This window comes from Anser cygnoides, chromosome 5, assembly GCF_040182565.1.
Source record: "Anser cygnoides isolate HZ-2024a breed goose chromosome 5, Taihu_goose_T2T_genome, whole genome shotgun sequence".
In the NCBI taxonomy this organism is placed as follows: domain Eukaryota; kingdom Metazoa; phylum Chordata; class Aves; order Anseriformes; family Anatidae; genus Anser; species Anser cygnoides.
Window position 1 is genome coordinate 66320641 of NC_089877.1, and position 22551 is coordinate 66343191.

At 45.5% G+C, this 22551-nt stretch overlaps 2 long non-coding RNA genes across 2 annotated transcripts; one reads left to right on the plus strand and one right to left on the minus strand.

Moving 5' to 3' along the window:
* Positions 1-1330: 1330 nt before the first annotated feature.
* Positions 1331-4056, minus strand: LOC106049945 (uncharacterized). Its single transcript, XR_001214603.3, has 3 exons — positions 3327-4056; positions 2155-2274; positions 1331-1803 (listed from the first exon to the last, which is right to left on the minus strand). It is a non-coding gene; the product is annotated as an uncharacterized lncRNA (long non-coding RNA).
* Positions 4057-17208: 13152 nt separating this feature from the next.
* On the plus strand, positions 17209-19964 carry LOC106049944 (uncharacterized). Its single transcript, XR_001214602.3, has 3 exons — positions 17209-17336; positions 18533-18651; positions 18919-19964. It is a non-coding gene; the product is annotated as an uncharacterized lncRNA (long non-coding RNA).
* The last annotated feature ends 2587 nt before the right edge of the window (positions 19965-22551 follow it).

Below are 22551 nucleotides of genomic sequence, written 5' to 3' on the forward strand. Positions count from 1 at the left end.
CAGCCACTGCCTTTATGCCAATAAATACACAAATAAGTCAGGTAGAACAGTTCCTGAAAACTTCACAATTCACAGTTCACAATTAATAAAAATAGAAAAAAATAAACTGTTTTGCAATGTTAGAGATCGCACTTTGGAAGGCAATGCGAGGCTGGGAGTACAGATGTACGTTCGTGGCACAGAGGAGAGCTGCTGCCGCGCGGTGACTGCAGCGATTGACATTCAAGGCAGCTCCTCGCAGCTCGGAGCGGAGGTCGCGCACCCGACCCTCGCGGCAGCACAGCGCTCGCCCTGCTCACCTTCCCTCTCTTCTCAGGAAATGCCACTTGCGATTGAAATTCAGAGGGAAGATGACATATCACCTGATATTCCTTTGCGTCCTGGAAATGCATTTGTGTCAAAGATCAAGTGTTCCAAGATAAAATTACTTTATATATAGATAGATATGTAATTTCCCCAAGGAATATTTAGATGAGATGCTTTTAACAGAAACATATTTATAGTAAGGAAAACATGCCTGCCTATTTTTAGTATTGTAGCTAAGGGGTAAGAAAGACAAAAAAATATTAAAACACTAAAATAATGAAGAACATGCTGAGTTATTGGTTTGGAAGATAACCACATTCACACAAATTAGAAGGAATATTAGCTTGCTTTATTTCTGGGAAGCCCAAACTGACAAACTCATCCAGAGAATACATTTGGGGAGAACTGCATCATCATTTTACTTGTATAGAGAGAAATGATCAGAAGGTGATGGCTAATAAAGGTTCTGAACTAAACCTGAAGCTAATGTCTCTGGATGAAAGTGATGAGCATTGAAACCAAACACCAGCTCCCAACACATTGCTCGCCGCACCAGTCCCAGCTGGGGGTCGTTGGCTGAGCCTGGCACAGCAAACCCGGGGCTTGCCCACAGCAGTGGAGGGTCCCGTGTCTGTGCTCAGCCCTCCAGGATGGGATTGGGAAAGAAAATATAACCCATCGTTCATTTGCGGTCCCATTTAACCTAGCACCGCTAAGTCCACCATTAAACATGTCACGAAGCACTACATCTACATGCTTTTTGAAGATCTCTCGGGATGGTGACTTGGCTGCCTTCCCTGAACCACATGAAGCACCCATAAAGCCACCGAGGCAGGAGAAGGGTGTGCGAGGCAGAGTCCCACCCGCAGGGCGCAGGGGATGCTTGGGGCAGCCAGGTGCATGCATCGCTGCTCGCACAGTGCTCCCACGAGTCGAGCACCTTCTGGGGGGAAAAACGTGCTAAAGAGTGTCCAAAACCCACCCGCCTCCCTCCAACTGCATTGCTACTAGCACTGGACATAACCCCATGTAGAGGGCATTCATTAATGTCATTAATTACCAGGGGTAATTACCACAGCAGTGTGCACCATGCTGCTGGGCGGGGTGAGCATTCAGGAGCCAGGAGCCTGACTTCCAGCAGCAGTTGTAGTGCTGCTGCGGAGTACAGCTGACCGAAAGCAGAGCTGGCCAAATATTTAAAGAGTGAAAACACATTTAGATTAATCACAGCATTTGTGGAATTGTAATGAACGTGTTAGAGCCTTTAGACTGAGAAAAAAAATGAAAAGCAAATAAATAATAATTGAAATGCTTTATTTTTATGGTGATATCTGTTTCAATGTTCATTCTAAATGTTTGTTGTCCTCTTCTTCTTAATACTATTTAAGCTTTTTAAGCTTGACACATTTAAGTGGGGAAGGAATTGTTGCCCAGGCTCACTGCCACCCCAGTCCATCCGACTTCTGAGTTAGCTGTTGAGAAATGTGACTGCTGAGCCTACAGGTGAAGCAGAGGAAGCAAGATTAAACGGTTTTGATTATATACGCTTCAAAATAAGTTAATAACAGCAAAAGATGACTCTGAAGCATGCAGAAATATATAGAATTAATTAAGTTTGATGTAGCATTTTGAAGTAGTTACCATGACTGGAGCCATAAATGGCTATCCTTTTTTGTGTTCGTTTAGGATGAGCTATAAGGATTAATTAGACATTAGAGGTAAAATCCATAACATGAAATAACACGCAAAACCAAAAATAATACACACACACAAAAACCTCATATTTTTTCTCCTTATATCTTCTTTCCAGTTCTTTCCTTTGTAGCATGCTTTTGCTTTCCAACTCACCCGTTCCGCCTGCAATTAGTTTAATTTATGTAGCAATAATCAGTTCTCTCAGATGCCATTCTACAATGCAAATTTCCCCGTCCAATCCAAAAACTGAAATCGAGGTCTTAGAGGAGAGGCCTGTGAAGAACAAGACACGTGGATACCAGAATTAAGTAATGATTTCGTCCATTACAGTCTCAAACCACGAGCCGGGACACGCTGGTCAGTGGGGCTGAGGTGCCAGCACTGAGGATGTTGAGAAACAAGACCCTGCAGCACCCCAGGGCTGGATGCAGTGGCCCTGCCCCTGGGGTAGGGCTGTGTGGGGGCCGGCTGGTGCCAGGCCGCCTGCCCGGGCCCCAGGGTTTGCGGGGAGCTCCGTGCGCCTCCTGGCCTGCCCAGGCCATCAGCACGCCCACTGAGAACGAAAGAGACAGTCAAACGCAGAGAGCCCGGTGCGGAATTCAACACGTGTCGACGTAGTGTCACTGCGGTTTACTGTAGGCAAAGTGAATAAAAGGGCTGGGAAAAAGCAAGGCGGACAAGCTCCCCGGCAGAGAAGGGCTGGGTTCGGTCAGTGCAGGACGCGCACCCTGTGGAAAGGAGCAGTCTGCACCGGCTGCGCTCAGGGAACGGGACCAGGCCTTTTCCGGAGTTTTCCCTGGCATATTGACAGAGGGAAAGGGATGAATTGTTAGGTGTTTAACCTCAGCTGAGTCCTGTGAAACTTCATCTATTTTTGTAAACTGGTTCTGCACAGAATTAATACTAACACATCTGTGATACACGTCGTGTTTTTTTTTTTATTAAACAGCTGGTTCCGAAAATCACGAGCTCAGTAGTAAAATCAGTCTCTCTGAAAAGTTTCTTCTTTATTCAGGTATTCCTAGACTCAGAAATGAATGCTATCCCTCCAGCTTTTGAAGTGTGATTTCTCCTTTCCTTTCTTTTTCGAAGTTCAGTGAAAGAAATAACTCAAGGGATTTTTGTCATAGTTTTTTTTTTTTTTCCTATTTCTTTCTTATTTTTTTTTCTAACTTTAAAGAAAGTACAATTGAGCCAATACCAGGAAAAAAATACGTGAGTAGATGAAAGAAAAAAATAAGAAAGAATCTCATTATTTGGCAGAAATGTAAATACCAACGGGAATACAGTAGGATGGAAAGAAATCGAAAAGAATATGAGCTCACCATTTCTCTTTGTTTCCTTTTCACGTCTGAAAGAAGTTTCCCTCTGCACGCTTTTATCAGAGCCGCAGCCTTGGCTGGAGGCTTCAGCGCAGGGAAAGCCCCCGCCCTGGGGCCGGCGGCGAGCCCAGCAGCTGCACGCTGGGTGCTGCAAGGCACGGGTGATGCCCATCGCGCTGCAGCTGCTGGCTGTTTGCCCTCGCCCCTTATGTCCATGCAATTCCTCTGTTCGCAGCACATCCACAGTCTCTTCGGCCAGCAGCAGGGCCATTTCACTGGTATATAGCATCTTTTAGAAACACCATTTATTTCCCTGACCTTTGCCATGTGATGTAAATGCATCAGAACAGCCGTGTGGGTCCCCACGTGTCCTTGTTTCTGGGGCGCAGCAGTGGGCACCTGGGCAAACTGCCTGTATTGGGGCGGCTGCTGGGACAAAGCCCGCGGGCACTCCTGGGAGCATCCCCCTGGGAGCACAGCCCTGTCTGGGTGAATGTCACCTGGGCAGCCTGCCCCGGCCAGCGACTGAGCTCAGGTTCCTAACGGCAGTCTGTCCCTGCTCTGTGGCATGTTTTATGACTTTGTTGTCATTTTCCCAGAAAGGTATTATTTTAATCAAATTATTTTAAATGAGGCCAACATTGCTAAACCCAGTTTAAACAGAACGTGCATATTGACTCAATGCTATAAATGCTTGTATATTTTATTGTTGTGATATTATTATTATTTGTTGATTATATTATTATTATCACATTAGCAAATTATTATAATATAATGAATATATTATGATATTGATGGATATTAATGGATATTAATGAATATTATATAATGAACATTATATTATGACTATATTATTATATCAATGAATTTATTTTACTGGACTCTAGGGCTCTCTGGCCTCCTCACTCCACATGTACCGGCTTGCTATAGTGTTTAGAGTTCTACACATGTAAGGCTGCTGCCTGCTCCTGAGCCTAAATAGCTCCTTACTACAGATCTCCTTATCCAGAAATGCACGACCTGCACCAGCCTGAGTAATCACAGTGTTTTCAAGGAAGTGCACAGCCGATTCTGGACACAACGCCTGTGCTTGCCCTCTCAAATCCAATGTCCCTGGACTGTCCTCTGGCATGAGCTGGCATGCCATGGCCGATGTCCATACCTTTAAAACCTCTCACCCTTCAAAACCAAACAGCTGCATTCATGCTGTCTGCTGGTCTTTTCCTTTGGTTTGATTTGAATCCCAAAACATGCCTGAGGTGTTTGCAGCAGTGCTAGAGCGAGACACCAAGCCCAGACCAGGGAGCTGTATCAGGGAACCAGCCTTTATCCCAGTATTACATAGAGCAGGACTGGGCTTCTACCCTGTTATTTAATTTCCAAGAAGAAAATGGATTTTTGAGAAAACACCCTTATCATTAATTGGTGCATTAATTCAGCAGGCAAGGAGATGAGGATGAGCAGTGCACCACCACCCCATGTATGTCAGTGCCCATGAAAGCCCACATCCCAAACCCTCCAGCTGCAGCCACCTCATTGTCCCAGTGCCATGAAAGAGAACTTGCTCAGCCAAAATTGGCTCAGAGATGCTCTTCTGTCTTCAAGAGGGGAGTGCTTGAACACTGGCTGAGGCAGGGATGTTCAGTGCCCCCACTAGTGCAAAACGCAGGTGCAGCCGAGATGCCTCCCCTTGCTGCAGGAGCCGCCCTTCCACGGGCAGTGTTTTGCAGCTCAGCATGGTTCCAGGGGTGCGGTGCTGCTCTCCAGGTGTGGGCTATTCCAATGACTTTTTGTAAGTCTGAAACAGTGAACTGTTTTAACAGGAAACAGTTTTTTGACTTAGGAATTTCTCAAGCGTTTCCTTTGTTGGGGCAAATGTGGTGCTTATCAATATAAGGCTCATAACATTTGTGCCAAAGTGTCACATCCATAAACACAGCAGCACTGGATACATTATATGCAAGGGTCCGATGTACAATTTATGTCTATTTTGCTTGTATTGAACAAGTGGTGACCATTTAGAGAAAGCATATAAAATATTTGAAATTACTGCTGTCAGGAAATTAATGAGACATTTTCTTACTCCATTTCAGCAGCTATAAGACTTCTGTTCTACATTTCACTGACAAAGGTTGTTACATTTAATAGTCAAAAAGAAGGCAGATCAGGTAATGTATAGATGAAGGTAACTATATTCATATGATTTAGGATAATAATTTAAGGAAAGGGGAATAAACTGTGAGACATAGAGCCTGTAATTCTGCAGCATAATTTTATTATTGCCTACTGAAATTGGCTTCATCTCAGTTACTTTAGCCCTTAGAAAGTTTGAACAGATGGTATCCCTTGCTCTAACTGTATATCTAATTTAGTTTGCATGACTTTTTGATTAGGTATATTTGAATTAATGGGCTTCTCTAAGTTTGTTACATCATCATGTTAATGGTGTTTAAAAGATGGTCATATGTATCAGCTCTCCATTGGCTAGGAGTCAATAGAAAATGAAGCTTACCACACAAAAAAAAGTGGCGCTGAACAGTGAAATGACTCCACTAGGGCTAAATAGATTCATCCTTTCTAAATTTGTTGCAGCTATTTGCTACCCAGCTTACATATCAAGGGAAGTGAATGGTAGCTAGAAGACTGATTAATCATTGTATCATGTATGTCATTATTGCGTCAGTATGAAAAGAAATCAACATTCTCTGAATCTTTAGCAAAAACAAAAACAAAAAAAAATCAGAGTGCTTTTTAGGTATTAAAAAACAATAAGGAGTCAACCTTCCTGTTTTCTTTTGGAAAAGAAAATTCTTAAATAAGAAGTGCTTTATCAGTCATGCACAAGGACTTAGGTTTAGGCTGCAAGCATATTTTCTGACTGATACAGCTTTGAAAGGAGGCAGACATCAAATACTGAGATGCAGCATGGAATACTTTAAGTTGTCTGCATCTTCCCAAGGTCCAAATGCTCTGTTTAATTGCTAGAGTTGGTCACACTGCAGAGCGGTTTTCCTGAACATCTGTTCAGCCCAGACAGCTGCTGCATTTCAGCCTGACCATGTCTCTTCCTATGCAGTAGTCACAAACACCAATAAAACTAGGTCTCTCTTCCCAGAAAAGTCTGAGGAATGGATTATTTATATGCAAATGCTTATCCATATCTGCATGCAAACAAGGGTTTTTGTGGCTAATGAGTATTCTCTTATGTTATTTTTGCTGCATCTTAGAAATAGGGTTGAAGAAACACAATCATGTGCTGAAGCATACATCATCAGTAGTGAGCAGTTAGTGTAGCACTGAGCAGCTGTCATGAGCAAATTCCATTCAACTACTTTGCTTTTGTTGTTTTTTCCCCCACGTTTTTAAGGCTGTTTTATCTCTAGATATCTCTATATATGTTACAGAGAATTTCAATCACTCATCTCACAGTGGTTATTCGGCAACCCATTAAACTGATGCAAGATGTCTCTGTTCACAAGGCCCACAGGCTCAAAGCTTTCATAGTCTGAGGGGGCTAGGTTATTTTATTTTATATTTTATTTCATTTGGCAAACAAGGGAAAGATTTTCTCTTTCCATTTTGGCCAGTCTGGCACCACTCCCGGCTGCAGCTTCTCTGCCTGCTGCTCCCTAGAGAAGTACACAGTGCAGCAGCAGCACACCCCAGAAGCACTCGAAGGTTAAATCATTTAAGGGAGCTTTTGCTTTCGGAAGCTTTCTCCCTCCTGAGCAGAGCAGCGAGCGCTGCCCTCGCAGCAGCAGGAGCCGCACCTCGCAGGCCTCCAGGCGCTCCCCAGGCCCGGCAGAGCACACGACGCCAGCAGCCTCAGGGCAGGAGGAGCCTGCCCCGTGTCCCTCCTCCCTGACAACACGCTTCCTGTGCCATGCTCCAAACACTCTCTGTGGCGTCCTCCCATCACCCTCGTCATGTTTTGGCCCCGCTAGTTGTGCCGCTGCCAGCCCCGTCACCTGCGGCCTGGCAGCTCGGCGCAGGGAGCCGGGCACTGAGGGCCCGTCCATGCCCGCGGCCTGGGGCCCGCTCAGGGCAGGGCTGCAGGGGGAGGACAGCTTGGGGCCCACGGGCCGTGTACAACAAGTCATCAACTGCCACCACAGCTGGACACACCGCCCGCCCGTCTCACAGCTTGGCCCTGGAAAGTTCAAAAAAAGCCACGAGTGCTATTCCCTGCCCTCCCTCCCTGTCCGTCCGTCCCCCCCCCCTCCCCCCACTGCCCCCCCCAAAAAAAGCTCAAAATTGTATTTCAAAAAGTTAAACTCTAAATGAAGAGAGAAGAAGATCTGAAATGTTTCCATGTGCTGTGGCTCAGAAATGTCCTCTCCACTCGTTTTAAATCAAAGCAGAACTGCAGAGCTCTCCAGTGCAGCTCCCCTCTGCCTGATTGTACCTGCAACATGCTACAGGCTTTCTGAGACAGCACTTCCACATATGCTGTAGAAATTTAGGATTTGTGCCTCATTGCTATCAAAGCTTTACGGATATTGCCTAACAAATTAGAGTAACAAGACAACATGATAAAAATAAGCTATAACAGTAAGCAATTAATGTTTCCATAAGACTTGCCTTTCAATGTGAATTATCTGAAGGTTTAATTTAACAACAGCATCTCCTATAAATAAAACTAAAATTGGGACATAGTAGGCAGTGGCTCTGTATTATGTTTCTTCTTTATTTTGAGTTTAATTATTATTTTTTTTAATCTGTGTTGTATTTTGTTTTTGTTTTAAATGGCAGTATGTCCTAAGGACAGAGTCACTGTAGGAAGTGAAGTAGGTAGTAAATCTACATCCAAGTACTGTGTCACTGTTTTATCAGTCCTCACAGCCGAGAAAGACAGTGCTGGAGTGGGCAGAGGAGGAGTTAATGCCCACAGTCAGGGGCTCAGTGGGTGTAGAGGCTTCAGGACCATAAGCAGCTTTCATTGGACACTTCAGAATCCCTCTCAGCTAAGCATATCTACATACTTGTCTAACAATACCACATAAAGCAGGACAGAAAGGACTGTCCCCGTGCACATCACATTTGACACTTGCCACAGGCGTGATAGGTTTCATGCAACATTTTCTCTCCCAAATACAACATCTCCCAATTGGTAGGATGTCTCTTAGCCAGACAAATCTCTCCATGAAGTTCCAAGTTTATCTTCACATTATGCAAGAGATTTTCATCAGCTGAATGAAAGCACTATAGAATTCAAAAGTTTGCTCTTGTCATTTGTCCTGACTCATCTGTGTGGAGCGGTTTGGCGATGTCACAGTTGGCCAAGCGGCAGTTGAAGGAGCATCCTTCCAGGTGGGGTTGACAGGAGGTTACCCCAGTCTGCTACAGATGGATGATTTTCTGTGTCTCCTGCAGACCTTCACAGTGGTTTTACCCATAAAGTTCTGTGGGATGATCCTGCAGCCCACAGCCAGCAATAACTTGGGGCAGTAACCTTGCCTGCTGTGAGCCCATTCTGGAATTTCCACTCATGGTGCTGCTCAGCACGAGCCCCGGCTGCTCCGGCTGTGCTGCCCTGTGTGCTCTGCAGGGCTGCAGCTACACCGACAGGGAATTTCTCTACTGCTTCAACGCTCCCTTGAATCTTCCATGCTGATATGTCTGTTTGTAGGTCTCCTGCACATAAGTAAAATAAAGTAAAATAAAATAATAAAATAAAATAGCAATTAAAAGCAAACAAACAAACCCAATAACACATCCAAACTACCCTGAGGCTTTCCTACATGGCCCAAAAGTGATGGAATAAAGTTAGCAGCGTATTTCTGCTCTCTTTTCTCAGTATTGAGCAGATTTGACAGCACTGAGTATCTACAGCTCACCATCCACAAGACGAGTTGTGAGGCAGGCTGTGGTGCTGCTGTGCAGTGATTTTATCGGCTTGACCTTGCACCCTGTTGAGAAGATGTCCAAATGATAAAGCAGTCCCATCAATAATTCAGGGTGGATGCTGTGTGCACTGCCTGCATGAAAGAAGCTGCAGCAATGGATGGGCACTAGCAGGAGGGAGCACATCTGCAGGCAGGATGGGCTGCTCCCCCCAGCCAGAGCACGCTGCTCGCAGGGCACCGGGGGCAGCCTCCAGCATCACCGGTGCAGTGATGCCAGCAGTTGTGCCTTCAGAAATACTGTTTATAGGACAGAAAAAGCACAAATCTGCTATTGCCTTTGCATCTGCCATTGATCGGCAGGCTAGCTGGGACAAGCAACTGCAGGGCTACACTGACCAATTTATCTTGCCTTAAAGCATTTTTGCATTTTGATGCTAATGAGTTATGAAACCTGTAATTAGTCTATATCATTCATCATTAAGCTTGTCACTTAGCCTTTAAATGGAAAGGTTCTATTTGTTGTATATGCTATTTAGGTAATGAGTATTTATTTTTATTTGATTATAATTATTTTATCTAGAAGGCGCCCCTCTGTTAAGACACTTGGAAGACTGCATACACAATTAAGAAGAGCACGAACCTGTAAATGCAAATCCTAATATCATAACATGTAAGAAGCAGGTAACAACAGAAGTGGGAGATTTGCTTCAGAAAAAAAAAAAAAAAAAAAAAAAATCTTACAATGCCAAAATATCAACGTAGTTACGCAGCTGCTGCATGGGGCAGTGGGCTGGGATGGATCCTGCATGCTGCAGAAACCCAGCTGCGGGTCCCAGCCACAAGCAGCACCTGGGACCCAAGAACCTGTCTCGTTTGCCCCCCCCACCCCCCGCCCCGTACAGCTGGAGCCTGTCTGCTTTGCTTCCCTTTTCCTCCACTGCACTGCTGCACCCAAGAAGATGTCTTCCAAAGAGCTAACTGGCTAACTGCAGTCTGCTACTTCGTCGGGCTGGGAGGAGGTACAGCCGGGACAGGATTTTACCCCGCCCTTGCTTAAGCCGACAGTTCCCTCTCTGTAGCAGAAGCCGTGAGACTGCTGCTCCCTGGGGTGCTGTGGTTTCTCTTGGCAGGCTTTGCACCACGCAGGCAGTGGAGCCCAGGGGCTCTTCTGGGTTCTGGCCGGAGCCCGGGACACTTCGTGTGACACCTGAGCATCACAAGAGTTTGCCAGCAAGTCTTGCAGCAGCCATTGTGTCGGCTTTATACTGCCGCTGTCTCCTGATTTTACAGCGTGATTTCTGCATCCTTTTGCTAGCAGCTGGTCAGTGGAGCCATTTCTCCTGCCAACCCCTCCAAAATGTTAGTGGAAAATAAAACACCCCCCCCCCCCCAAAAAAAAAAAAAACAGACCCCAAGTCTTGAGATGGGGTGGAAGCGACGTGACTCATAATACAGGGAACTCTGTCATGCAGGAGCAGCTGCGCTGTCTTCTGCCTTCATGTCCTGTAGGAAGGAGCTGTTATCTCAGCTTATACGACCTTCGCTGTGTGACAGGGTATTTGATTTCAGCACTTGCCCTGTATCACACTTGACAGGTTGTGTTTAGATCAAGCATATCATCTTAAAAACAATCTGTCCTGATTTAGTGATGCCAATGGGCAGATTCTCCACCACTTCCAAAGCAGTTTGTTCTGTGTTTGATCAACCACGCTGTTAAAAATGTGTTTCTAATTTTGAATACGAATTTTGAATTTGTTCTTGTGCAGTCTCCTGCTGGAATGAAGTCCCCTAAATCTCTGTAAAGGTTTCTCTCTGAAAGCACTGGGGCATTGCATTCAAGTGATAGTCAAAGCAGGTGTAAAGCACAGTTTTTGAGAGACAGTAACAGTGGACTGTTCTTGATCTTCTGATGGCTGTAATCAAAATTTAGTGCTCTTTTTGAGAGACATACTTTTACAGTGACTCAGTCTGTTGTCCCCCCTGTATAACAGGCACATACTGCTTGTTTGAACAGAGAGGTAACTAAATTTTTTTAAGTTATTTTTAATGGCAGCAGGTCACACAGCAGGAGGAGATGTGAAATGCGCTCCTGTAATTGCCATTTTCCAGGAGTCCCCTCACACTGCTGCTCATGGGGTGGGCTGCGTGCCCACAGCCCAGTACTGCAGCCCCACCTCCGGCAGCAGGGGTGCAGGGTCCTGGGGAGGGAGCCCCCAGAGCCCCCCAGAGCCCTTCAGAGCAGAGCCCCCCAGAGCCCCCCAGAGCCCTTCAGAGCCCCACAGAGCCCCCCAGAGCAGAGCCCCGCAGAGCCCTTCAGAGCCCCCCAGAGCCCCGCAGAGCCCCACAGAACCCTTCAGAGCCCCCCAGAGCCCCACAGAGCCCCGCAGAGCCCCCCAGAGCAGAGCCCTTCAGAGCCCCCCAGAGCCCCGCAGAGCCCCGCAGAGCCCCCCAGAGCCCCCCAGAGCCCTTCAGAGCCCCCCAGAGCCCCCCAGAGCCCTGCAGAGCAGAGCTGATGGGGCCAAGGCAGAGGCAGTGGGGCCGGACGCGTGGCGGTTCCTGCAGGGCGCAGCAGGACCGCTGTCAGGGGGGATGAGAAGAGCCCTTGTCGGGGGTGTGAAACCATGGTGCTGAAGTCAGGAAAAGAAGAGACAGCCCAGGAGACACCGGGAGCAATGGGCTATCCCATTCCCACCAAGCGCAGCCTTGATTTTCCGTAAGGGGGACAAAACACAAATGAAAATTAATTAAAAAAGAGAAAGAAAGAAAAAAAAAAAAAGGAAATTTGACCTATCTACCTATCTTATTATATTCCTTGACATATCTCAGATGCACTGCACTGGTAGTTTTGTCTCTCTTATCAGCTTCCAGCTTCTGGAAAAGGGGGGTCAGTAGCCCCAGTGCTCGTGGTGACAGCGGGACAAAAAAAAAAAGACAGAAATTGCATTCATTTGACCTATCCCTGGGAACTGGTGATGTTATCCAGGAACATTTTCTGTATTCTATGGTGCTAATTATGGGATCCCATAAACTGGAATAAATCTCTTCTGGTATTTAAGGTGATTTAAAATATTCTCCTGGTAGAAAAAATAAATTTGTTTTTTGCCATTTAGGAACTTTAAATCATGAATGTGGTGATATAAACTGAATTAAATTCACCTACTGTCCTTCAAAAGTAGTTTGCATTGTTATAACAGTCCCCAAGTAGAACAGTTTTAAACATCATTTCCATCCAATCACAGTGATTTACTGTGCATCGCAGAATAAGGCAGCCCTATAAATTATTCTTGTATATAAGTTCTTCAAAATTTTCTTATCTTATTAGAGCCGTTAAGTCTGTGCAAAAAATAATTTAAATACCATTAAACATATTCAAAATATTTAAATCAATCCAATGTTGACCAAAAAAAAAAAAAAACTTTAATATTCTCCAGTCTCTAGTGTTAAATTATTCTGGATGCGCATTACAGCAAATCTCAGATCTCAGATTTTAGCTGTTTAATTTTATGTGTATCGTTTGAAATGCCACCTTGCAGGAGAGCAACATTAAACTTGTGCGGCACAGTAAGGTGAAAGCACTTTGAAGCAGGGATTAATTTCTGCAAACACTGCAGTCTGTGCTCTTTCAGAAGCAGCTGCATGTGATCCAGGCTTTTAAACGTCCCATCACTTGCTACTGCACAGCTTTTGCAGCGCCATAAGATTTCAGTAATAGTGCGGCCAAGGCACGAGTTAACAAGAGCACTGCTGCACGCAGCTGGCTGCCACACAGACCCTGTGGTGCCCGGGATCCTGGCAAACCTTACTGACCTGGAGAGACACGGCCTTGCTTGCTGGAAATAAAGGCCTGGTCTCTCACACCTGCACGTAGCACCGCGGGTAATTATTTACCTTGCAAAGGTGGTCACTTTAACTTGCTGTTGGTACAAATGAACCAGACATCCCCGTGTTTGTCACAAGATGGTATGAAAGGCCCAAATCACTTTGTAATTCTGCTTTGCACTTTTTCTGTTTCCCCTTTCCAAAATTCGGATGTTTCAGATACAGTTTTCCTTACCTGACACACACAATTTCTTTAAAACTTCTTTAGACAAAGAAGTTGTCTTCTTCTTTCTTCAGGCAAAACTTAACAGACCCTAATTGCTGAAGTACTTGAAAAATAAATAATAATAATAAACATGGGAAAAAAAAAGTGAGATGTTTATACAGAAGGATACAGATGAACATGTTTGCTAGGTTAAAAGGGTGATTCTGGGAACGCAGATGGATTTACAGTGCTGTCAGTTGCCACACGGACAACTGGCAAATTGCTTCACATCCACTTTAGGAGGTAGTTCTGTGGGTTTATGCTCGCTCAGGAATCAACTGGTATGTTCTGGCATGAATATACATGGCTCGAATCTTGAACGTTTCAAGCAACGTGGAAAAAATAAGCTGCCCTTGCTCAGAATCCCCCATCCCCCTGAGTGGTGCAGAGCTGGTGGCAGCCCCTGTGGCGCGCCCCCCTCCCCACCAGCGGACGGGAGCCCCGCTGCCTCTCCTCGGGCACAGCAAGGTGAGCTGGGCCCTGCCACGGCGTCGGGCGGCCTGTCCCACCACAGGCAGACGGGCCCACAGCCACGGGGACCCCCTGCCCATGGGGACCCCCTGCCCACGGGGACCCCCTGCCCACACATGGGGACCCCCTGCCCACGGGGACCCCCTGCCCATGGGGACCCCCCCATGCCCACTGGGGACCCCCTGCCCACGGGGACCCCCCTGCCCACGGAGAGCCCCCTCCCCACAGGGACCCGCCAGGGCTGGTTGCTGGCTTTTGTGTTTGAGTTTTGCCATAATGCTTGTGCAATTCGGCACAGCGGCATGGACAACAGCTATTCTTTTTAACGGAGGACAGTAAAATGCCAAAAATGCTTATTTTTTTTCCTTCTGTGAATCAAGCCCCCAAATTTAAAAGAAAAATCTGTGAGTAAAAATTCTGTGTAAAAAAAGGAAAGGTGTGTTTTGATTTCAGTTTTAAGTTCTGTATTCAAATTTATGGCATTATAAAAAATAAAATTGCAAACCAGATATTAAAGTGAAGGCAAGAACGGGAAGAATCTGTTCCCAAAGTACCATCACTGGTTGTTCTGCCATTGCCGGGCTGTTGTAATTCTCTCTCTGCACAATAAACTCCCCATGGAATTTACAATATTTTGATGGCTGAGTTTCAACAAAACTGCATTTTATGAAGATCTGAAGCTTGCTTTTGTCAGACGCTGCCTTTCAAAGGCCGAGCTGCTGGGGCCACCTGCATGCCCACAGAAGGGGCGGTGGCAGAGGGAAGCTGGGGGCGTGGGGCGCAAGGAAATACAGGCAAGTCAGGGGAAAAAAAAAAAAAAAGACTCCTGCAACAGTAATTGCTCATTACTTTCTGATCATTATCAAACTGAAGAGATAATATTGTCCCTGGCTTGGTTGGGTATAATTCTTTAAGTGTCTTTCTAGTGATATCTTCCATGACACAATGCAGCAGAAAGCAACCAGTCCAGGAAAGACAATCATTTAAATAAATGCTGATGAACACATGAGAAGAATTATGAGCCATGAGAGCCAAGAACAAGAGGGTGCTTCCATGGCTATGGACACAGCTGTACACGTGGAAGGATCAATAAATAATCAGGGTCAATAAAAACGAGATAAATTTATAGAGAAAATAACTTCTTATTTTTACTTTCTTGTTAATCAAAATTTTGGGAACACAAAAAGCCTTTGTAATCAATACATCTGAAGTGATCATTGAGATTAGCTCTGCTGGGATTCCTGGGAAGTGGTATGCATAGAGCGTAAAGGTTAGCGATGAGAACAGAGGAAAGGGCAGCACGTGGAGTCCTGTGGCCAGCATTAACACACGGCTCGCCTCGGAGGGGGCAGAGGGAAGCTCTGCAGCAGTCACTCCCTTGAAGAGCTGCCGAGGAGCCTGGACCCCAGCCACTCACGGCTTACATGGGGAATTCAGTGTCTGACACAGATCCTGACCTGTTTTGAGGAAATTGGAAGGAAATAATGTTATAAGCAAGAAAATCAGCACGCTGTCAAAAGTCAGCTGGCTTGAGTCACCGGGCATCACGTGAGATGGGTTTTAGTTTCAAGGGAAAAAAAGAGAAATCAAATAGAAGTGCATATATATGTATTTGTATATTTGTGCATGTATGTGTCCGCATGCATACGTGAACAAGAAGGTTTTTAATAAATAAATAAATAATAATTAAATGGTCAATTTTCTGCTAATACATGCGTTTAATATTTCACTACCAAAAGAGGTCTGGTTACATAACATAATTCACTCTTACATTCCTGTTAGAAACTTTAAGACATATATTTAAAACTAACAGTGATAAAAAAATGTAACCCCGGGGTCATACTGCATTGCATTACAAAAGAAAATATGTCTAGAGAGTATTTCAATAAAAGTAGGAATAAAATAAAAAAGAATTTATCTACAGAATTAAAAGTTTTTTTTTTTTCTATCAGAATATATTTTCGGGATATATTCCCTAATTGGATATTAAAAATAATCATAACAGAATATGACTGGAGAGAATGCAGGATATCTCAAAACACACGCTAGGTTGGCTTTACAATTTAGCATTATATTTTCTCCTGGTTTATAGCTTGTTTTTTTTTCCCCAAATGCAAAAGAAAAAACAGTCGTGGAAGTAAAAATCTCAGGGAGCTGAGTCCAAAATATAAGAGACCAAGCCTGCTGAACTGGGGGGTTGGACTACATCATCTCCAGAGGCGCCTTCCAGCCTCAACCCGTCTGTGACTCTGCCTAAATGCCTTCTTACTGGGAAGCCCGTGATGACTGAGAAGTGATAAGTTCAGGTGCCTAAAGACAGAGATATGATCAAACCGAGCGATATATGTGGTAGAGGTTGTGTCTGACTAATCACTTTAAAACCAGTACGTTTATATGAAGCATATGTACTATTTCTTCTTAAGTTCTTACCTATGTAGAAGCCTTTTAAAAATATTTTGAGTGGAGTTAGAGATACCAGTCCTTTTTCACACTGTGATCCTCTGGGAGTGACAGTGCTCTTTTTGTATTTGCAAAATGTGTAACACTGGAGGTTTGGTACTAATCCAGATAACAAATTGTATCTCAATTATTTTGCAGAAATTCAAATACAATGGGTGGGATTTAACTGAATATACGCTTAGGAAGATGCTTAACCACAGGAACATACTTCTCTTTTTCTGCAGCTGAGTACATCTGAAAACTCCATAGATTAATTTGCATAACTGATCATTTTAAATATCAGTTTAACCAAAAAATTGTGAGATTTATTTGCCAGTCCTCATCTGAGTTATTCGACATGAAAGAAGCCTGCTCCTCCATCATCTGGATACTGGCAGTAGATATTCAGCAGGTATAATTCAAACAAAACAATTTTATATAGCTTTTTATAGAACTATATATAAGGAACTGAGTGCTCAGTGGTCTCTTCTCTGGAGACGAATCCTAGACGCTTTGGGAAATCTTTACCAATCACTGGAGGAAACTACAAAGCTGTATTTTCAGAAGTGGAAATGGCCAAACAACCTAGAAATTTATTTCCTCTCGAGTCTGAGTAAGACTGAAGAGAAAGAAAAAGAAATGTATGGAGAAAGTAAAAGGCGCTTTGAAAAGTCAGCAGTGCAGCATTTGCGCAGAGGGAGGCTGCCGGCAGCCGGGGCCGGGCCTGTGCAGCCGCAGTACCCCCGCGCAGCCGTGGGCTGCAGCGACTTAGCTGGAAATGCCTCGCAGAGCAAAGCGGGTTTTATTCACTCCAGTGTTCCTGGACTACTGAGGTTTTTGTTGTTTATCATGGATTTTACTTCCCCAGCCCTGATCTTGGCTGGGAGGAAGCTGAGCCTGTACGGCCTGCACGCCTCAGGCACCGCACGCCCAGCGCAGCGCCGGGCAGTGCTGGTCGAACCCGGAGCCCGGAGCATTTATTTTAAATAATTGCTGCAGTCCAGAGAGTTCTCTGTGCCCGTCTCGGTGCCCTGCCGAGTGAGAAACCACAATCAATAGATAGTCACTTGCCTCTGCAGTGGTGTGGGACTCCTTTCATTCTTGTATACTAACTTGGTAGGACTGACCCAGTTTTTCCTCTGGTGTTTTTGCCTGCCCTGCTCCAGATATAAGGTAGGTAACCCTGCGTGCCGGACAGGGCCACGGTGCGGCTGCTGCCCACTCCAGGTACCCTGCTGCGGGTGAGTCCCCAGGCAAACAACTGGCACCACAGAGCAAAGTCCCAGCAGACATTTTTTAATTCACATTCACCAGGCACATTGTTAAAAAAAATAAAGGTAAACCAAAAAGAAGTTCTCCTACCTCCAAGGAGAACACGTGTAAAGGCAGAGGAGCTGAGAGCTCTAGCAGCCTGGTCAGAGCCGACAGGAGCAAGGTTTGCCCTGCACTGGCCATAGCACAGAAGCAAAGCGACCCGCAGGTAGAATGCAAACTCAGAGTGTGCTGGGCAACGGCAAGATTGTGAGCAACGAAAGCAAACAGGAGTTTTCCACCAGTCTTTTGTAGATACTTTTTTATAGAATGGTTTGGGTTGCAACTATAGATCCCCCTAGTTCCAGCCCCCTGCCATGGGCAGGGCCCCCTGCCCCCAGCCCCATCCAGCCTGGCCTTGGGCACCCCCAGGGATGGGGCAGCCACAGCTCCTCGGGGCAGCCTGCGCCAGGGCCTCACCGCCCACAGAGGGAAGGATTTCTTCCTAATGTCTGATCTAAACCTACCTGTTATGCCGTCCTGTTATACTTGCATAACGTGTCTGTACACATATATGTTATACATAGACTGTTTAAATATCTGCATTTCTAAATGCCATGCTATAGCCCAGAGTTGGCCTTCTGTTGAAAAACGTCAGGCAGTGAGCCACATAATACCACACAGATCCCCTTTCAGAAAATATTGTAAGTATTGTGATTTTAGTATGCTAGTTTTTCAGACTATCCCATTGTATAGCTAACCTTAAACTTCCAGCATTCATATTTATCGCATTTGCATATGCACTAATTCTCAGCCCCATATCTTCCACCTGCCTATTACAAAGTTAGCTATTTTTACTGTAATTTTCATCGCATTCCCTTTCCCTTCTTTTCATCAGAAGAGCAAACTCTTAAGATGTTTTTTTTCTTTACTTTTGCTGTAGAACTTCATCATAGTAATGGAAAAAATGTCAGAAATATTGAAGAAAAAAACATAGTGAAATGTCACACAAAAGGAAGAAGTCTTTCATCCAGCGAGTTTGTCAAAAGATGCTATTTGACACATAACTGCTTCGTTTATGGACTGTCAGATTAAAAAGCAGCATTTTTCTCCAACAGAATGGCAGCAGATTGTCAGGAGCGGTGGGACACATACAAGTCACACAGACGAGGCTTTTCGGGAGCTGGAAATTAATACCTTGGCTAAAGAAACATTGTCATTTAAGAAAAGGTTAGAAGTAAGAGAGATGGAAAGTGATTACGGACCGGGAGGAAGCCGGTTAGCTGTTAGCAGAGCCTGGCCCGGCTGCGTCACCGTGCTGCTTGGGGACCCAACTGCCCCACAGCCGGGTCTGAGACCTGGGCCTGCAGTGAGAAATGGGGTCTCTGCCTGGGAAGCAAAGCCTTTCCTTGGGAAAAGAAAGGCCAAAACCACATCTCTGAAAAAAAATATATATATATCTAAAAATAGCTGTATTAGAGCAATGCAATGCTGCTTCTTGCAGTGGTGCGGGACCATCAGCCCAGCTGCCTCTACAGATCACCACATGGTTGTCCAGTATCAGACTGAGCTCAATCACACCCGCAGCAAAAGAAGAGAACGAGCTTCCCGCAGAGCAGCCTGCCCCCTGAAAGCACACAAGCAAAGGGAACGCGTGGCAGCTCCCTGCAGCCACACCAACAGCAGCAGCCGCCGGGGCTCGCAGGAGCCAGGCAGGACCCTGAAGTGGGGGGGTGGGCAGCGAGCGCACCACAGGTGGTAACTCCTACACTTGCTTTCTGAAGGTTTTGAAGAAAACAGCTGAGTGGCTGAGGTTTTGGGTCAATATCAGGAGAAAAACAATGTTTTTTTTTTTCCCCTAAACGAACAAAAAAAGTTTATGAAAAATGTATTTGAATTATTTATGCTGGTTTAGATAACAAACCTAACGATGAGTAGTTGGGGGTGGTGGTGTTACATTTTTCTTAGCATTAGAAAAGTGGGCTACAAAGGAAAATAACATGATATATAGAGAGCTGGAATTATTTAGAAAAAATCAGATAAAGCTCACAACACTCTGGAGATGGTCCTTTTATTCTTTTCAAATCTGTAATATTCATTTTATTTCTTTCATCTTTTTTAGCTTGAAGTTAATTGATAAGAGACAAAAATGCTCTAGATACCTGTGACAGATTAAAAAAAGAAAAGGACAATTTTGCATAGAGAAATCAGTTATTTTGTCCAGATCCTGGGCCATGCGAGAATTCTGTTGTCTATATTTGAAATGTAACCTCTGTAGCTAATAGACTTTCTTTACAGAAAATATTTGCTGTTCTGTTTGGCTATGAAGCAGACATCACCTCATGTTTGGTTTGGTGAAGCAAGGAGTCAAATACTATAACTAAATGCCCGGCCAGGTAGCTCCATCACACACACACAAATCACACAAATGGCTGCAGGTTTCACAGAGATTATTGAGGTCGTTGTCTGGATTTCTGCCTGAGAGCAGGGTGAGCCACAGCAGATCGAACATGCTGATGGGCACTGCTTCACCTTGCTGGGAAGGTGCACTTGCCCCCCACACCCCCAGCCCCGCCGAGGTGCCCATGTCTCGGGGGCTGCTGCCTCACTGCCGCTGAGCAGCGCGGCTGTGTTCGGCCTTAGCACCTTGTGGCTGAGGGAGAACAAGCCACGGTGGTGGACTTTAGTCTACCACTAACCCCTGCAACTAAGTGTCCATTTACGTGTTTCTTGAAGACTTCCAGGGATGGTGACTCAACCTCTTCCCCAAACAGCCTGTCCCAGTGCCACGCAACCTTGTCAGTAAAGAAATTTCTCCTAATACCCAACCTAAACCTCCCCTGGTGCACCTTGAGGCCATTTCCCCTTGTCTTATCACTTGGTGCTTGGGAGAAGAGTCTGATCTCCGTCTCATTACAACCTCCTTTAGGTAATTGTACAATAAGGTCTCCCCTGAACCTCCTTTTCTCCAAGCTAAACAACCCCAGCTCCCTCAACCACTCCTCCTAGGACTTGTGAGACTTAGACTATTGCCTGCGTAGATGATCTTCCACATCTCCTGAGTGGTAATTGCAAGAACATGATTGACTTACATGCATTATTTAACCATGTCTATTGGATATCTTGCCTTCTCAGCAAGAAAGCAGCATCTTCCACGTTCCCATACTGACAGGTCCCTCTGCCCGCTCCGGTTGCCCCAGGGGAAAGCATTCCGGCAGTCACAGAGCAGCCTCAGCATATTGCTGGCTCTTCTGCCTTGTAAATTAATTCCTGCTTCAGGAAGTAGAAAGAGTAGTAGGCAGATATAAAGTCAACTAAAGCAACTCATTGAAGGATAATAGACACTGAGCAAGAAATTGCCCACATGTAAAATTTGCGATGTATCTCAGCAGACTTCCTTTCTATTCTTCCAAAGGATTGGATTTGATAGCAAGCTTCACATTTAAGCTATTAAGCTGCTGGCTTTCATTTCCTTGCTAAAATAAAATGGAAATCTGTGGCTAGTCAGAGCTCAAAAGAGGGAAAACATTTTCTTCTTTCCCATCAGAGTAATAACAGTCGAGCATGTAAGCCTGTCTCCAGGCTCCTCTTCCTCCTCTTTCCAGAGCAGAAGGCTGTCCTGCAGCCCACCCACCCCACTCCTGCAGCACAGGCAGGCTGCTGGTGCTGCCCTGAGAAGGGCTCCGAGCACCCAGCTGCAGGCAGGGGAGAGCGGCAGCGATGCACAGGCAGACACCTCAGCGATGTTCTGGCACGTTGTGTTGGCTTGGCAAGATTTTATTATGTTTACCACTGATGATCTGGAGGAAGCAGCAAGAAATTCTCCCTCATCCATACCTAGGCTCTCCCAATCCCCAGCGCTGGAACAAAAGAGCATGCTGCACATTTCAGCCCCTGTGAATCCTGGTGCAGCCAAACGCTAACAAAATGCTGCATTTTTAATCCTGCTCTGCGTTCAGCAGCAGTGTTGTTCACGGAATGGATGCTACCAGGGCAGGATGCAAAGCAAATGGACGGTTACAGATGTGACACTGGGCACCTGTCATTTCCACCACCAGCTGAGCATCAGCACACACCAGGTGCTTGATTACAAGCGTCTCATTAAGGAGATATGCTATGAATAGGTTGTTCTAAAATTTAGCTTTCATTTTTAAAGGAATAAGCTCCAGACCTGTCTTTGCATTTTGAAGGATTAACTTGATTACAAGGTGAAAAAGAAAAAAAACCTCACAGAATGGCTGAGATTGGAAGGGACCTCTGAAATCACCCAGTCCAACCCCCCTGCCGAGCAGGATCACCTAGAGCACCTTGCACAGGATGGCATTCAGGCGGGGTTTGGATATCTCCAGAGAAGGAGACTGCACAGCCTCTCGGGGCAGCCTGTCCCAGTGCTCCATCACCTCCCAGTACAGAAGTGCCCCCTCATACTGAGCAGGAACCTCCTGTACTTCAGTCTGTGCCCATTGCCTCTCGTCCTGTTGCTGGGCACAACTGAAAAGAGACCAGCTCCATCCTCTCCACACCCTCCCCTCAGGTATTTATACACATTAATGAGGTCTCCCCTCAGTCTCCTCTTTTCCAGGCTGAACAGGCCCAGTTCTTTCAGCCTGACCTCACGACATGTAAACAGAAAAATAATCTCCTGAACAGTTACTTTTGTCCATGAAAATGTGGACTGGAGATTCACATTCCAGCTGTAGTTCTCCCAGCTACAACACAACTACAAATGACCCAGCTTTGTCATAAGAGAAGTAAATTTTTCTCCTACTCTTCACTTGCAGAGCTCTCATAAACCCTCATTGCTCTGACGCTAACACCTTTTAATTCTCGCTTACTAAATATATTCACAGGCACATTACACAGATCTGCTTTTAGGACAACATCATCCCTTAGTTTAATTAATTCTTCTCCCTTTTTAATGTTTTTTCCAATGCTGTGTTTATAGAGAGGAAATACATCTTCCCTTTGCTTTGGCTTTCCTTTGCTCGGCACCCTCAACATCCCCATTTACCTCGACGTGATCCACGAGGAAATGAGCTGCACCAGCCCAAGGAGCCACCGTCAGCAGCCGAGCAAACAGCGGCACCTCATGCAGATACCGTCCATCGCCTCCACCTCTGGGGAGCCTGATGACGGT